The sequence below is a fragment of the Pan paniscus genome, chromosome 18, assembly GCF_029289425.2.
Source record: "Pan paniscus chromosome 18, NHGRI_mPanPan1-v2.0_pri, whole genome shotgun sequence".
NCBI classification, from domain to species: domain Eukaryota; kingdom Metazoa; phylum Chordata; class Mammalia; order Primates; family Hominidae; genus Pan; species Pan paniscus.
In genome coordinates this window covers 91,176,831-91,193,534 of record NC_073267.2, presented here as the reverse complement: position 1 = coordinate 91,193,534, position 16,704 = coordinate 91,176,831, and positions in this window count along the sequence as shown.

The window sequence follows — 16,704 nt, the reverse complement described above, 5'->3', positions numbered from 1 at the left end:
TTTAAGTGAAGGTGCCTCTGTAGTGAACACATGAATGTGTGCAGCGTGTGTTGAACTGCGTCGTGAACACTGCGGAATATCCACAGCATCTGTGCCGTTGGTGGAAATTATTCACACCCCCTCTCCCAAGAACAGGCAGCATGAAGGTGCTCCCCAGAGGACCCTCTCCCCGAACCTGGCCAGGGTTTCAGGCAGGGGATGAAAGGCAGGTCCCAGGCTGCATCCCTCACCAAGGAAAGAAGACTCACATCCAGCCTGCCCAGGAGATGCCTCCTCGGGGAGGCACAATTAGATTAGAAATTTAGAAATTCCTTAGCTCCCCACAATTTGCTGCCATTTCCTTCAAGTTTTGAGCTTGAACAGCCTTGAGAAAACCACCAATCATGAAGGGGCAAGCCCTAGATATGTGGGTGTTGGGGGGTGGTTGTGGCCAAGAAACCCCCCAGTCCATTAAGGGGGTGGGATTAGATCCTTTGTTCAAATTTTTTCATTGAGCTCCTGCTGTATGCTGGTCACAGGCCAGGCACTAGGGTATTAATAGTAATGACTATAATAACCACAGTGGCCAGAGACTTCCTATGTGCTAAGAATTTTGTACGCACACATCATTTTCTTCTCACACCCTATGACATAGGTGCTGTCCTCATCCTCAACCACAAAGCATGGAGGTCAGAGTCCAGAACAGTAACAGACATTGTGCTTGGTGCTCCAGGAACAGAAAGGGGGATGTCTAACCCAGTGTGGGGGACCAGGGTACTCTAAGAGTTCTTTAGGAATCAAGTAAAGAAGGGGATAGGTGCTCCAAGAAGACGAACTGGCTCCTACCAAGGCAAAGAGATGGGAGGATGCTCAGCTTGTTCAGGAAACTGAACTCACTTGCCATGGAGTGCAAGGTCCCTGGAGGAGGTGGAGCAGAGATGTAGGCGGTGAGCAAGCAGCACCCTGAAATGCAAACCCAGGGACTAGAGAAGTGGGGAGACACCACATGGGCCATGCAAAGGAGTGACTTGTACATGGCTTCTTCAAAAGGCTGCAGTGTGGCACAGATGAGCATTGCAGAGGAGAAACCTAGAGGCAAGGAGGCCAGTGAGGAGACTTTCACGCTCACCTCCCCCCACAGAAGGAAGCAACAAGGGCTAGCACAAAGTCACTGGGTGGAGTGGCCCAGTGGCAAGCAAAGCAGCTGCTGTCCACTTCAGGGACATCTGTGGACACGCCCCTACCCATACAGGGCACAAAACTCCAGTAGAAGGAGGAGATTTAGCAGGATGTAAATCCCTGATATATTCCAGGACCATTCCAGACATCCTCCATGCAGCCCAGTACAGTGGTTGATTTGTAAACATTAAGTAGGACATACCGTGATAATAATGACCGGTACCCAAACGCCAGATACTATGCTGGAGGCCTTATGTATTTGTTCTCGTTTATTCCTCCCCACCAGCCTAGGAGGTAGGAACTATTACCATCCCCATCTTAAGAGTGAGGAAGTTGAGGCTCAGACAGGGTCAGACAACTATCAGGATCCAGCCGAGGTTTGAACCTCAGATTCTGTTCGACCTCAAATTCCATGTGCTTCCCACTCTTCTGGGAATTTAGGAGGACATTACAAATGTCTATCTTTGTAATGTTGTCCTGAGCAGGCATTCAGGAAGAAAGTATTGAATTCAATCAATGTCATCTTTAAATAGCAGTATTTCTTGAGTATAGTTTCAAATCAGTGAAATGGAGCCCCCAAGACACTGCAAAGAAAGTTCCTGAGGGCAGAAGCCAGAAGTGCCTGTCTGGCAACAGCACTAGCTCAGTGCCTGGACAAAGCTGGGGTGCAGCAAATACGCAGTGATTGATTGTCAAAAACATACTCCTTGGTGCTTAGCAAAGGTCCAGCCACAGGATCGGGTCAGTAAGTTGCGGGGGATGAGCTGGGATGGCGTTAGTACTCAGTCTGTGACAGTGTGACAGTTGAGTCCACAGCCTCCTAGACTGGGACTTGGCTAACTCATTGCAGAGCCCCTCCACCTTCCACTATCCCAGGCTCCCAACCTAGAAAGGAATCTGAATCCAGCCATCAGATTCCATCAGGGCCCCATCCCTGGAGCTCCCCAAATTATAGGAAACACGAGCCCGTCGAGCTCCCGTGGATGGACCATGTCCCCGAGTTGTGCTCAATGCCGTGGAACTCCAGACCCTCCAAAGAATGGTCCGAGCCCCTAAGAGCCTCCCCTTCCAACACTGAACTTGAGAAGCTTACGGAGTAGCAGGAAGGGCACGGCGGTTCACGCACCCTTCACTCCCCTTGGGCTCTCGCAGGCTCGTTCACTAACCAGAGGCCAGTTCACCAGACAAACCTGTCATTTTCTGCATTCTTTGCTGGCGGTGTCTCCTTGTTTGAGCCAGGTTCCAAAGGATGACGTGTGCCCTCACCTGAACTACCACTTTCGTTCAACAGCCCACTGTGGGGTCACCCCGGGCCACACTGGTGGAGGACTCACTCGATCAACTCAATGCTAGGAGCTGGGATGCCAAACTGAAAAGTAAAGTGCCTTCATGGGCACAGTCTCAACTCGAGTTCTCTGAGGTGTCCCCTGTAGCTAACTCAGAAGGGAAAGACACACCCTCTACCCAGGCTGCCATTAAGGAATTTGATGAGGTGGCAAAGTACCTGTTGGGGAGGAGAGCAGTGGAGCTGAGGGGCAGCCTAGGAGAGGTTGAGCTGAGGCGCCTTCCAGCAGCCACACCTGTAAGTGGATGTTCCCCCTGCTCCCATGAGGGCAGCATTTTATGTGCTATGGATCTGTAGCACCCAACACCGTCCCCGGCCCTCAAATAGGTGCTAATAAACAGGTGTTTAACGGAATTAAATAAAAGAAAGAATGAATGAAGCGGGCAAAGTAAATGCATCATGATTTTCTGTTGAATGGCTGGATCTCGCTGCGATGTCAATGTCCTCACCCCTGAGCTACATGACACTGCTTCATTCATTCTTTCTTTTATTTGATTTCATTAAACATCTGTTTATTAGCACCTATTTGAGGGCTGGGGACGGTGTTGGGTACTACAGATCCATAGCACACAAAATGCTGCCCTCATGGGAGCTCAGCAACTATTGTCATGGGGGGTCAGCAACTATAGTCAAGGGGCCAGATTCAGCCCATGGACTCCAAAGCCTAAAATATTCACTCTCTGGCCCCTTTTCAGAAGAAGTTTGGCAACCCCTACAATAGACATAAATAACTTCAAGAAGAGAGATACCGGCAAAATGTACTAAAATAATTAGGAAACGATGAGTTGTATTACCTTTTAAAAAATATTATTCATTGAATTGTAACTTTACATAACTTAATCTTTTTTTTAACTGGCTGTTTAACAACCAGCAGTCTCCAGTGGAGATCCACTCCGGCCTCTGCACAGCTCTCTCTCCTTGCCCCACCCCACCATGAAATGGTGCACAAACCCCAATGCACTGCACTGTACCCTCCAAGCGGGCAGGGTTCATTCTGGTTTTGCTCACCACTGTATCCAGGGTCGTGTTCAATAGTCAGCCTGCTGAAAAAAGGAAAGCCTGATCTATAAAGTTTGACAGTTTCCCTGGTGCAAATACAACCACCATGGCCAATTATTGTACAAGCTACCAACATGTGTCCTTGGACATGGAGTTAGGAAGACATGCATCCCACGGCAGAGTTTCCACCACACAGATACAATACACCAGCAAGGGGCCAGATTCAGCCCATGGACTGCAAAGCCTAAAATATTCACTCTCTGGCCCCTTTACAGAAAAAGTTTGGCGACCGCTACAATCGACATAAATAACTTCAAGAAGAGAGATACCGGCAAAATGTAGTAAAATAATTAGGAAGTGATGAGTTGTATTACCTTTTAAAAATATTATTTAATTGTAACTTTACATAACTTAATTTTTTTTACTGGCTGTTTGACAACCAGCTTGCAAAATTTCTGAAAAATTAACAATCAGCTGTCATGAGCCATTACAGATCGGCTTCAGGACACCGCTGCTTGTTTCTCCAGGGCATGGCACAAAGTAAATGCACCATGATTATCTGTTGAATGGCTGGATCTAGCTGAGATGCCAGTGTCCTAACTCCTGAGCTACATTACCCTGCTTCATTCTTTCTTTTATTTGATTCCATTAAACACCTGTTTATTAGCACCGATTTGAGTGGCAGGGACTTTGCCGGATACTGCAGCTCCATCACACATATGATGTTGCCCTCATGGGAGCTCACAGTCATGTGGGAAAGCCAGACGCCCTCACAAAAAATCATCACAACCGCCCCCCAAAAAAGTATACCAAGAAAAAAACAAACTCTCTGCTCTTTTGCTTACCAGCTGTGTGTGTCTTTGATTGATTTACTGTCAAGTGGAGTTGTCATAGTACCTTCCTCCCAGGTCGCAGAAATTCAGTGAGATGATCAAGCCGAGCCCAGAGTAAGCACTCACAATAGTGTTAGCTATTTCACATCACCACCGTTATTTTAGAACCTGTATTGGCATGACCGTCGCAATGGGCCTTCCATCTAGACCACCTCTCTGAATCTTTCCCATTCACCCAGCAACTGGGTATAGACACTCTAGACACAGCATCTCTGCAGGATTGGAAGCAGGGTTTCCAACTTGGGCTCTATTCACATTTGGGATGGATGACACTCTGTGGCAGGCAGCTGTGCTGTGCAGTCTGAGACGTTCTGCAGCATCCCTGGCCTCTACCTGTTGGATGCTAGGAGCATCCGCAAGTCATAACAACCAAAAATTTCTCTGGACCTTGTAGCTGGGACTATAGGCGTCCGCCGCCACTCCCGGCTACTTTTTTTTTTTTTGTATTTTTTAGTAGAGACGGGGTTTCACTGTGTTAGCCAGAACCGTCTTGATCTCCTGACCTCATGATCCGCCCACCTTGGCCTCCCAAAGTGCTGGGATTACAGGCGTGAGCCACCGCGCCCGCCTTTGTCACCTAGGAGGCAAAATCACCCCTGGTTTCAAGGAAGATGTTTATTTCTCCCTCTCAGCTGGCAGAGGATGCTGTGGTGTCAGCCACCTCCTCATCAGTCATCCTGTGGGTCACAGTCTCAGGGAGATCATATTGTTCACACTCGTGCCCTGACACGTTCCCCCTCAGGTGCCACTTATGGGGTCTAGTAACAAACTGGCTTCTAGCCAACTTTATCAGACCGTCAAGGAACATAGGGCCCCATACGATGGAATGAGACGCAACTTGTATTAAGTCGTGGTTTTGGAGTCCGTTTAATGGCGTGAGGCCGTGTGTGTAATAAAATGTCAGGAACCAAAAGCAGGCAAAAAATTGTTCTTAAGCAATCCCAATTTTGTATCTACCCATGACGCTGTTGCTTTTGGGGGATTCTTTGGAAGTTCCATCTGAAAACTCTGTCTCAAAATTACATCAGCCAGGAGAGCATTCCTGAACCTCATTTATAACAGGAATCAGGTCCTAGCGTAAGGGAACAGACACTCTGTACTGATGGCGTTTAATGTGCTGATCAAATAATAAAATGTGCTCATTCTCCCGGTGTAAAAAGAGGAGTCGTGTCTTGTGAAGTTGGTGAACATCCTCCCCCCTCTTCTGGGCTGATGTGAAGCCAGCCCATTCTCTAGCTCCAGCAGTGGGAAGGGAGGAGAGGGGAAGCTGATTCACGTTCAGCCGCCTGTGATGCTGGGGAGCCGAAAGATAGCTCCCCACCCTCTCTGCTTACAGGAGACGAGGGAGGGCAACAAGGGAACATGAAGTGCCAGCCTCTCCCCCTTCCCTTCTCACTGTCACCAAATAAATAAGTCTGGAATCGCTGAGAAAGTACTACAGAGGACTCAGTGCTTTCCTAGAACTAATATTTCTTACAATCGATTGACTGATCGCTTTTCCTACGTACACCAAAACAATAGTGGTTATCTCCAGAGAGATGGGATTATGGGCAACCCTTTGTCCTATTTATTTATTTAGAGACAGAGTCTCACTCTGTTGCCCAGGCTGGAGTGCAGTGACGTGATCTCAACTCACTGCAACCTCCACCTCCCAGGTTCAAGCGATTCTCCTGCCTCAGCCTCCCCAATAGCTGGGATTACAGACACCCACCACCACATCCAGCTAGTTTTTGTATTTTTAGTAGAGATGAGGTTTCACCATGTTGGCCAGACTGGTCTCAAACTCCTGACCTCAAATGATCTACCCGCCTCAGTCTCCCAAACTGCTAGGATTACAGATGTAAGCCACTGCGCCCAGCCTCTTTTCCTTTCGAAATCAATGTTATTTTTGTTTGGTTTGGTTTTGGGGGACTTTTTTGAAACAGTCTTACTCTATTGCCCAGGCTAGTGATATAGCAAAACTCTGTCTGCAGTGGTGTGATCATGGCTCACTTCAGCCTCTACCTCCTGGGCCCAAGCAATCCTCCCACCTCAGCCTCCCAAGTAGCTGGGACCACAGGGGCACACCACCACATCTGGCTAATTTTTTATTTTTTATTTGTGTTTTCATAGAAACAGGGCCTCGATATGTTATCCTGGTTGGACCCAAACTCCTAGACTCAAGCAGTCCTCCCACCTGAGCCTCCCAAAGTGCTGAGATTATAGGTATGAGCCTACCACACCCAGCCAAATCAACGTTACTGGAGTATACTTTGCATGTAATAAGCTGCACCCATTTGGCCAGGCACAGTGGCTCATGCCTGTAATCCTAGTACTTTGGGAGGCTGAGGTAGGAAGATTGCTTGAGCCCACGAGTTCATGACCAGCCTGGGCAATATAGTGAGACCCCATCTCTACCCCCAAAAAAAGAACCCATTTTAAAAGAACAGATTGACAAGTTTTGACACATATATACACACATGTGACCATCACCTCAATCAAGACATGGACCTGGAACTTTCCCACAGACTCAAAAAATATCTTCCTGCTCCTTTGTAGTTGATCCCAGTCACCCACTGCCAGCCCCAAGCAATCCTCGATCTGCCCTCTGTCACTGTAGATAGTTTTACCCTTTATCGAATGTCACATACATAATACCAAAAAATATGCATTCCTTTTCTTCTGACTTCTTTGGCTCGGTATAGAAGGATTGGAGATATGTCCACATTGGTGTTTGTATCGTTGTCTGTTCTGTTTTGTTGCTGACTAATATATCCATGACACAGATATTCCTCTTATGAGTAAGTTTTGTTTTCAATTCATTTTAATTTTTTTAATGCCATTTATTTTTAAAGAAACTCACGGAGACTTTATGAAGAGCTCAAATGCCAGGCTGCCATTGACTCGTGAACGTGGGGCATGGCTACACAGAATGGAAGGCCATGGATCATATTTTTAAAAATAAAAAACCTGTGAGGCTGGGCACAGTGGCTCATGCCTATAATCCCAGTACTTTGGGAGACCAAGGTGAGATGATCACTTGTGTCCACGAGTTTGAGACCAGCCTGGGCAACATAGGGAGACCCCATCTCTACTAAAAATAAAAAAAATTAGCCAGGCGTGGTCACACACGCCTGAAATCCCAGCTACTCAGGAGGCTGAGGTATAAGAATCGCTGGAACTCAGGAGGCAGAGGTTGCAGTGATCCGAGATCGCATCACCGCACTGCAGCCCAGGCGACAGAGCAAGATCCTGTCTCAAAACAACAACAACAACAACAACAAAAATCCACTGTGTTTTTCAGATTAATTACATCTGTCTCCCACACCAGTTTTAGCAGTGAGGCTGCTCAAATTGACCAATTTAAATGTGATTGCCTTTCTTTCCTCTCCATCATCTCTAAGTCAGTTGCCAAGAAGCAATGAAAGGAAGGAATTGGGGAGGAGAAGTGGTTTAGACTTGTGGAGCAGGTACTGATCTTCCAAAACTCACCCACACCCCCATTTGCATGGGTCAGTCTAGACAATCCTCAGATAAGGATGGGTGATGATATCACCCCATTTTGCAGATTAGGAAGCTGAGGCAAGGTCAAGGGTTCAACTAAAACCCCACAGCAACAGCAGGGGGTTGGGGGTGGTGCAGGAAACTCCATCCAGGGACTCCAGGTAGAAAAGCAAAGACATCAAGAAGACAGACCTTAGATTTGAAGCCCAGGTTTCCATCATCTTCAGCTGAGTTCCACCAACCAAATCTCTTAATCTCTCTGAACCTCAGACTCCTATCTGTGAAATGGAGACTGAATTGTGATACAATTGAGCTAAGCAGATAATGCATGAAGGTGCTCAGGACAAGATGTCGGAAGAAGTCAGTTCTCAATATAATGGTAGGGAGAAATGGCTTCTCAACCCTTGGGCTCCTTTCTTGAGCTACAGCATGAAGTTGGAACTGACTCCAGCCTGCCTGGGCTGAGGAAAAAGGAGTGGATATTTTCTTGTAGCTCCGGGGAGCAGAGCTTCACAGATGCAAAGAAGAGAGAAGAAGGCAGGCCAAAGCCTCCAGATGCCTCTGTTGCAATAGTAACTAATCAGAGTGGATTAAACAAAGAATAGACATGGGTTGTTAGGAGTCACGGGTGCCTCCCAGGGCCCCAGTGGTGTGAAGGTAGCCAGCCCAAAAGGGGCCAAAGATCCAAGGACCCACGGACCTTCTCTGTACTTTATGTTTCTGTTTATCTCTGGGTTAGGCTGACTTAATTTGCTATGTTACTTTTGCATGACAGGAGGTGGCCATTGGAGAGGGCATCCCAGATTGAGCTAGGATCTGTTGAGCCCAGTTCTGAGGGAAGGACTTGGCTTGGGCCAGATACGCACCCCAGTCAGTATCTGAGCCAACCTGGACAAATGTGGTTGCTGGTGATCAACCCCTACAGGTGAAAAGGACAGTCAAGTGGGTCATTGCGAACTGGGCAGGGCATTTCTTCCTCTTATTAATAATAATAATGGCCGGGTGGTCGGACGCGGTGACTCACGCCTGTAATCCCAGCACTTTGGGAGGCTGAGGCAGGTGGATCACAAGGTCAGGAGATCGAGACCATCCTGGCTAACACGGTGAAACCCCGTCTCTACTAAAATTACAAAAAATTAGCCAGGCGTGGTGGCAGGCGCCTGTAGTCCCAGCTACTCAGGAGGCTGAGGCAGGACAAGGACGTGAATCCGGGAGGCAGAGCTTGCAGTGAGCGGAGATCACACCACTGCACTCCAGCTTGGGCGACAGAGCGAGACTCCGTCTCAAAATAATAATAATAATAATAATAATAATGGCCGGGTGTGGTGGCTCACGTCTGTAATCCCAGCACTTAGGGAGGCTGAGGTGGGCGGATCACCTGAGACCAGGAGTTTGAGACCAGCCTGGCCAACATGATGAAACCCCCGTCGCTACTAAAAATACAAAAATTAGCCGGGTGTGGTGGCACATGCCTGTAATTCCAGCTACTCAGGAGGCTGAGGCAGGAGAATTGCTTGAACCCAGGAGGTGGAGGTTGCAGTGAGCCGTAATCATGCCACTGCACTCCAGCCTGGGCAACAAGAGCGAAACACTGTCTCAAAAAATAATAATAATAAATAATAATAATAATAATAGCTAAGACCCATATAGGGCTCACCATGGGCCAGCCACTTTAGTAAGCACCTTGCATGTATTTAATCCTACAAAATGATTAACTTAATTAATCATTTAAATTAATCCTTACAAAAACTTGATGAAGTTTATCTTGTCCGTTGTACAGATGAGGAAACTGAGGCACAGAGAGGTTAAACGACTGACCCAAAATCACACTTGAAGTGGGCCAATCTGATACCAGGCCTGCTCTCTCAGCCACCATGCCATATTGCCTATTTTAGCCTCAGTCATATTTTTTTTTTTTTTTGAGACGGAGTCTCGCTCTGTGTCACCCAGGCTGGAGTGCAGTGGCGCGCGATCTCGGCTCACTGCAAGCTCCGCCTCCTGGTTCGCGCCAGTCTCCTGCCTCAGCCTCCCGAGTAGCTGGAACTACAGGCGCCTGCCACCACGCCCGGCTAATTTTTTTGTATTTTTAGTAGAGACGGGGTTTCACCGTGTTAGCCAGGATGGTCTCGATCTCCTGACCTCGTGATCCGCCCACCTCGGCCTCCTAAAGTGCTGGGATTACAGGCATGAGCCACCGTGCCCGGCCCGCCTCAGTCATATTTTTTACAATTCATCTGTTAGCCCATGTCTCTCAAAATAAAAAAAGATGAGGAAGGGGAAGAATTTGAGATGTGACATTTCACCAAAGCATTTAACAGCCAACAATGGAACACAGGGGCACTTTGCTGGCCATCTTCCTGTTTTTATTTTGACCCAGAGTTGAGGGAGAAGGCACTGCCACGTTCTCAGGGCATCTCAGGGTCTCGTGCAGCCCCAGGACACTCCCACTGGCCTGTGACCACCTGGGGCCGAGATCCGCAGCTGCTAGGCTGTTACCCTGCATCTGCATACAGCAGGTGCCGGATACCGTTTGTGGTTGCTGAGAAAATGTGTATCTCGCACTACAGCTTTCAAAGCACTTCCAAAGACAGGGAAAGAGATCAGTTAAAATATTGTCCCTGTGAAACCTTCAAGAAGGTAATTGATGGAAGGAATTCACACAAGGGAGGCCCGCAAAAGCTGAATAACCAGGCCTCACGGGAGCAGGAACCGCGGAATCATCGGAAAGCCTCCTCTCTCTTGTGTTTCTTCCTACCATCTCTGTGAGCCTGTCCAGCCCCTCGCCTTCCTGACCGGCTGCCTCTGCTTCTGTGTCTGGCCCCGGGCCCCAATAGGCCACTTCAGCCCAGTTGCCCAGGGTGAAGTGGTCACCATCTGCTGGTTTTCCACCTCTAAATGTCGGGATAAGGGGTCTGAAGGGCCTGTGATCTCTTTTTTTTTTTTTTTTTTTTTTGAGACAGAGTCTCGCTCTGTCGCCCAGGCTGGAGTGCAGTGGCGCGATCTTGGCTCACTGCAAGCTCCGGCCTCCCAGGTTCACGCCATTCTCCTGCCTCAGCCTCCCTAGTAGCTGGGACTACAGGCGTCTGCCACCATGCCTGGCTAATTTTTTTTTTTTTGTATTTTTTAGTAGAGATGGGGTTTCGCCGTGTTAGCCAGAATGGTCTCGATCTCCTGACCTCGTGATCCGCCTGCCTCGGCCTCCCAGAGTGCTGGGATTACAGGCGTGAGCCACCGCGCCCGGCATGGCCTGTGATTTCTATACAGCCAGGCCTCCCCAGTCTCAGGTTCCCAACCCCAGGCTCAAAGAGGAAAGTCATTTGCCTAAAGTCTTCCAGAGAGACGGCCTCAAAGCCAGGTTTCTGTATCAGTTCCATGGAGCTGCCGCCAACTAGGGGGATTTAAACAACTACAAGAAATTTATTTTCTCATAGTTCTGGGGGCCAGGAGTCCAAGATCAAGATGTTGGCAGGCTGGTTCCTTCTGCGGGCTGTAGGGGAAGTGTCTGTTCCATGCCTCTCTGTGCTGGTGATCTTTGGCATTCCTTGGCTTGTAGACAGACACATCATCGCAATCTCTGCCTTCATGCTCAAGGCGTTCTCCCTGTGTGTCTGTGTCCAAACTTCCCCTTTTTATAAGGACACAGTCATCGGATCGGGGCCCACCCTGCTCCAGTATGACCTCACCTTCACTTATTACATCTGCAAAAACCTTATTTCCAAAAAAGGTCACATGCTGAGGGGTAGGACTTGTATTTTGGGAGCGCACGATCCAATCCATAGCAGAGCCCACAGCCCACCACAGCAGTGCATGTGTTCTGCCCCCAGCCCAGCTGGTTCTCCGTAAGCACACCCTGCTCGCCGGGCCTCCATTCAGCCCCCAGGGCGTCGCTCACCCGGTTTTATCTGGGACAGGCATGGACCCAAGTCTGCCCTACTGTCCTCGAGCTCACACTAGAATATTCACAGGGAGCAGTCATGATTTCTGAGGCTCCACTCCGGGTGCCATGGGCGGGACCTGACTCGACTTTGCGCTGAGCACTTAGGACAGCTTTGTTCAGCCGGACGGCCCATTGTCTGTTTCCCAACCACGCTCCAGTTTCATCAGGCAATTTTAGAGGCATTAAACCTGAACAGCTCACAATGGACTAATGAGTTTCATTCAGCGTGGATGACAATGACCCGTGAATCTGAGCTGGACAGTGTCCCCTCTGCCTGAGTGGTTTCACAATAGCAGTGGTTGACAGGTGGCTGAGTCCTGGGCCAGGGATTCAGGCAAGTAGTTTACTTCTCTCTTTATTCATTTTTTTCTATTTTGTTTGGCTAAAAATCTTAAGCAGATTTTACTCAGGGGTTAACTAGGCAAATCTCTCTCAAAGGTTAGTTGCAGCTGAGAAACCCTAGATCTGTATGAAAGTGGGAAAGCTGACTCATTTCTTCGACCATGACAGACACCACCAATCAATCGTGGACTCAACCCTGAAGGCCACAGGGGACTGGAATCCAGGCCTGTGTACATTAGATTCTGTGTTCATTTCATACCATTATTTGGTGACTTGCAGGATTTTTTTTTTTTTTTTTTGAAACAGATTCTTGCTCTGTTGCCCAGGCTGGAGCGCAGTGGCACCATCTTGGCTCACAGCAGCCTCTGCCTCCCGGGTTCAAGCAATTCTCCTGCCTCAGCCTCCCGAGTAGCTGGGATTACAGGGGTGCACCACCACACCCGGCTAACTTTTTTATTTTTAGTAGAGACTGGGTTTCACCATGTTGGCCAGGCTGGTCTTGAACTCCTGAGCTCAAGTGATCCACCTGCCTCGGCCTCCCAAAGTGCTAGGATTACAGGCGTGAGCCACGATGCCCGGCCTTTGTTTTTGTTTGTTTGTTTGTTTGTTTTTTGTTTTTGTTTTTGTTTTTTTTTGAGACAGGGTCTCGCTCTGTTGCCCTGGCTGGAGTGCAATGGTGTGATCATAGCTCACTGCAGCCTCAACCTTCCAACCTCAAGCAATCCTCCTGCCTCAGCCTCCCAAGTAGTTGAGACTATAGGCATGCAGCACAGGCTGGGCTAACATTTTTTGTTTGTTTAATAAACAAAACGTTTTTTGTTTCTCTAACATTTTTTGTTTAACAAACAAAATATTTTTTGTTTCTCTAACTTTTTTTTTATTTTTTAGTAGAGATGGGGCTTCACTGTGTTGCTCAGGCTGGTCTTGAACTCCTGGGCTCAAGAGGTCCTCCTTGCTGGGCACGGTGGCTCATGCCTGTAATCCCAGCAATTTGGGAGGCCGAGGCAGGTGGATTTCTCAAGATCAGGAGTTCAAGACCCCCCTGGTCAACATGGTGAAACCCCGTCTCTACTAAAAATACAAAAAAAACTAGCCAAGCATGGTGGCGGGTGCCTGTAATACCAGCTACTTGGAAGGCTGAGGCAAGAGAATTGCTTGAACCCAGGAGGTGGAGGTTGCAGCGAGCAGAGATCACGCCACGGAACCCCAGCCTGGGCGACAGAGTTAGACTCCATCTCAAAAAAAAAAAAGAGAGATCCTCCTGCCTCAGCCTCCCAAAGTGCTGGAATTATAGGTGTGAGCCACCACGCCCAGCCTGAGCACAGAGGCAACTTGCAGCTTTGAGTCTGTACTTGGTATTTACCTCTTTGAAAGGAGAAGTGCTAAAGGGGCCATCAACACATACTAATTCTAGCAGCCATGTCACTCTTACTTATCCCCAGGAAGAGATCAGCAAGCTAGAACATTTTTCTTGCCAGGGCTAAAAAAAAAAAAAAATTTTAAATCTATAGGGGTCTTCTGGCTTACCCCTATTTTTTTTTTTTTTTTTTTTTTTTGTTAGACAGAGTCTCACTCTGTCACCAGGCCAGAGTGCAGTGGCATAATCTCAGCTCGTTGCAACCTCTGCCTCCCGGGTTCAAGTGATTCTCCTGCCTCAGCCTCCCGAATAGCTCGGACGATAGGCACCTACCGCCATGCCCAGCTAATTTTTGTATTTTTAGTAGAGACAGGGTTTCACCATGTTGGCCACCACGGTCTCTATCTATTGACCTCGTGATCCACCAGCTTCAGCCTCCCAAAGTGCTGAGATTACAGGCGTGAGCCATTGCGCCCAGCCCCACCCTGTCTCTTTTGCAGGTAGGGAGAACTGAGGCTCAAAGAAGGGAAGAAGAAGCCTTCCCCAAGACCACACGGGTGACAGATGGCAAAACCAGGTTCGGCATTCCTGGCCCCCAGCTCAGACCTCCCCCAACTGATCTCCTCCTTTTTTCCTCTGGCCTCTGATGGAGCCTGCCAAAGGCCTGTGTATTTCTCACCTGTCTGCTTATCATCTAAGTTAGTGGTGACAAGTCCCTGGGGAGGTTCATTTTCCTCCTGTTCCATCTGCCCCAGCCCCTTGAAACCCTGCTGCGCACTCTGCCTTGCTCCCTGATGATGTGTGCTGTTGCTTCCACCAGCTCTTGGGAGTTCTGCAACTTTCCACACCTTTCCTGGTGCTTTCTCTGGGCTCCCTCCTGGTGTCACCATCCTCAGCCCTAGAGAAGGCTCTGAGCCTTGTCCCTTGCCCTGGTTCCACTGCAGCCGTTTCCCTGGAGCCCCTCTGGCTCAGGTTCGCACTCCCTTCCCCCTTGCTCTGCCACCTTCAGCTGCCCGATGCTGGCAAATCTTCCCATGGGCCAATTGCCTGGGGCAAGCCCAGCAAAGAGTGCAGACAAACCCCCTGGTGGCCACAAAACAATGTGGCCATAACAAGTCCAGGAACTCTTTTAAAAAAAATTTTTTTTTCAAAAATGATATATTTTTGGCCAGGCTCTCACGCCTGTAACCCCAGCACTTTGGGGAGCCGAGGCAGGCGGATCACTTGAGGTCAAGAGTTCAAGACCAGCATGGACAACATGGAGAAACCCTGTCTCTACTGAAAATACAAAAATTATCCAGGCATGGTGGTGGGTGCCTGTAATCCCAGCTACTCAGGAGGCTGAGGCAGGGGAATTGCTTGAACCCAGGAGTCAGAGATTGCAGTGAGCCGAGATGGTGCAACGGCACTCCAGCCTGGGCAACAGAGCAAGACTCCATCTCAACAAGAAAAAAGAGAGATTTTTTTACTTGGAAAAATAAGAAGATACAGATAAATTAAAAAGCCAATAATAATCAGTTCAAGAATATTAATTAGGTACATACTATAGTCTAAACACTATGTAGTTAGCTTATTTGATCCTCAAAATAAGAGAAATTCTATAGGGCAATGACATAGTGTCTTCAACAAATAAATGGCAAGAAAAAAATGTGAGAGGGGGATAGTATTTTGGATGAAAAGAGACTTAAAAGGATTATGGACTGTAGAGAAACAGGCAGATGGATGGAGGACATAACAGCTGCAGTAATGGGTTAATGGCTGCGTCTAGGGGCTTATTCAGGTGCTCGCTGTAGAATTCATTCCCGTTTGCTGTAGATTGAAAATTGACCTAATAAAATGCTGGGGTTTGGAGGAGGATCTATCAGCCGAACATAATGTGAGAGCTTTGTGGATCTTGATTGAAACAAATCACATGCAAAAAGACATTTATGGGATAATGGAGGATGAATGAACAGTGATTAGATATTAGATGTTATTAGGAAATTGCTTAGAAAAATTATACGTACGTGTATTAATGATATCATAGAAATTTTTTAATTTTTAACAGAGTCTCCAGGCTTGGGATTTGCTTGAAAATAACCAGTAGGGATGAGGCTGGGGAGGTAGAGATGAAACAAGATTGGCAATTCACTGATAATTGTTGAAGATGGGTGCTGGATAATGGAGGTTCATTAACTATTCCTTCTTCTTTTGTCAACAGCTGAAAATTCTGATAATAAAAAATTAAAACCTGGGCAACATGGCGAAACCCTCTCTCTACAAAAAACACAAAAATTAGCGGGGCATGGTGGCGTGTGCCTGGAACCCCAGCTGCTTGAGGGGCCGAGGTCGGGGGATCACTTGAGCCTGGAAGGTAGAGGCTGCAGTGAGTTGTAATCAAGCTGTGATCATGCCACTATGCTCCAGTGACAGAATGAGACCCTCTCTCAAAAAAACAAAACAAAACAAAACAATAAGGTAGGCGCTATTATTTTGCAGCCGAGGACACTGAAATGAGGTCTAGAGGTGTTGAGTAATTTACCCAAGATTCCCTCTGTCACCACATCCCTGAATGTAGATTAAAAAAAAAAAAATTCCTGCCTGTCATCCCATCACCTCCTCTTAACATCTTGATGGAGATCCTTCTAGATCTATGCATATAAAAGGACTTTAAATGGCTAGAAAATGTACATACTGCATGAGTCTACCCTTGTGCACCTCCAATGACGCTAGTGTGTCCTTGAGCATAAATTTCTGATGTAGAGCTACGAAAAGGAAGTAACACATACGGAGCGCCTGTTCTGAGCTAAGCACTCTCTCACTGCACCACTTAGAAGAGCCTCATTAATCCTCCAGCAACTCTGGCAGGTGAGCACCATGGTCTCCATTTTTACAGAGAAGGAAGCAAACTCAGGAAGGAGAACTGCCTTGCCCAAGGTCACAGCGCTAATAATTGATGTAGAGTCAAGGGTTGGTGATGGGACTTGACTTTATTAAACACCTGCTTCTCCTCTTGACTGTAACCTTCAGGAAGGCGGCCATCTTGTCTGCTTTCTTGGTCCTGTTGTCCTGGAGCCTGAACAGGATTAATAAATACTCCTGGCCGGACGCGGTGGCTCACGCCTGTAATCCCAGCACTTTGGGAGGCCGAGGCAGGTGGATCACGAGGTCAGGAGATGGAGACCATCCTGGCTAACACGGTGAAACCCCG